Consider the following 597-nt stretch of genomic DNA (forward strand, 5'->3'; position numbering starts at 1 on the left):
TTTCAGGTCCTCCTCAGTTTCAGCAAGCAGGGTTGTGTCATCCGCATAGCAATAAAATTTTGCCTCTCAATAATCACACTAAGTGTGAATGGTTTAGATGGCCTACAGAGCCCTGTGTGGTCTGTCCCCAGTCCCTCTTTCCCACTGTGCTGCTCTGGTTCTGGTCCAGCATGCGGCTTCCTTTTCCCCTGGCACAGCTGTTCCCTCTCTCTGGCCTCTCCTCAGCTGAGCAAACCCTCAATACCAAACTATCAGAACAATATGAATCTTTTGTGAAGTTCATGTTCAGATTATGCGATGGTACCAGACAAGGCCAACAAGCTAGGCGTCCTGAGGCTTTCTTGCCCTTCTGGGTACACGAGGTTTAATCTCAAGAGATGGCTGTTGTACACTTTTTGCAACTGGTTTGATATCACATTTCAGGTCCAACTTTGCATCCTGAGAACACTTCAATGTTTCTGTGGGTTCATTTTTATACAACTTGAAAGACCTTGGAACTTTCAGACCATAGCTGACATCCAAGCAGATATATACACACCCAGGTTCATTGCAGCTTTGTTCACAATAGCAAGGAGTTGGAAACAACCTAAGTGCCCA

The sequence above is a fragment of the Elephantulus edwardii genome, unplaced genomic scaffold (genome assembly GCF_000299155.1).
Source record: "Elephantulus edwardii isolate Elephantulus edwardi_28Jun2011 unplaced genomic scaffold, EleEdw1.0 scaffold00252, whole genome shotgun sequence".
NCBI classification, from domain to species: Eukaryota; Metazoa; Chordata; class Mammalia; order Macroscelidea; family Macroscelididae; genus Elephantulus; species Elephantulus edwardii.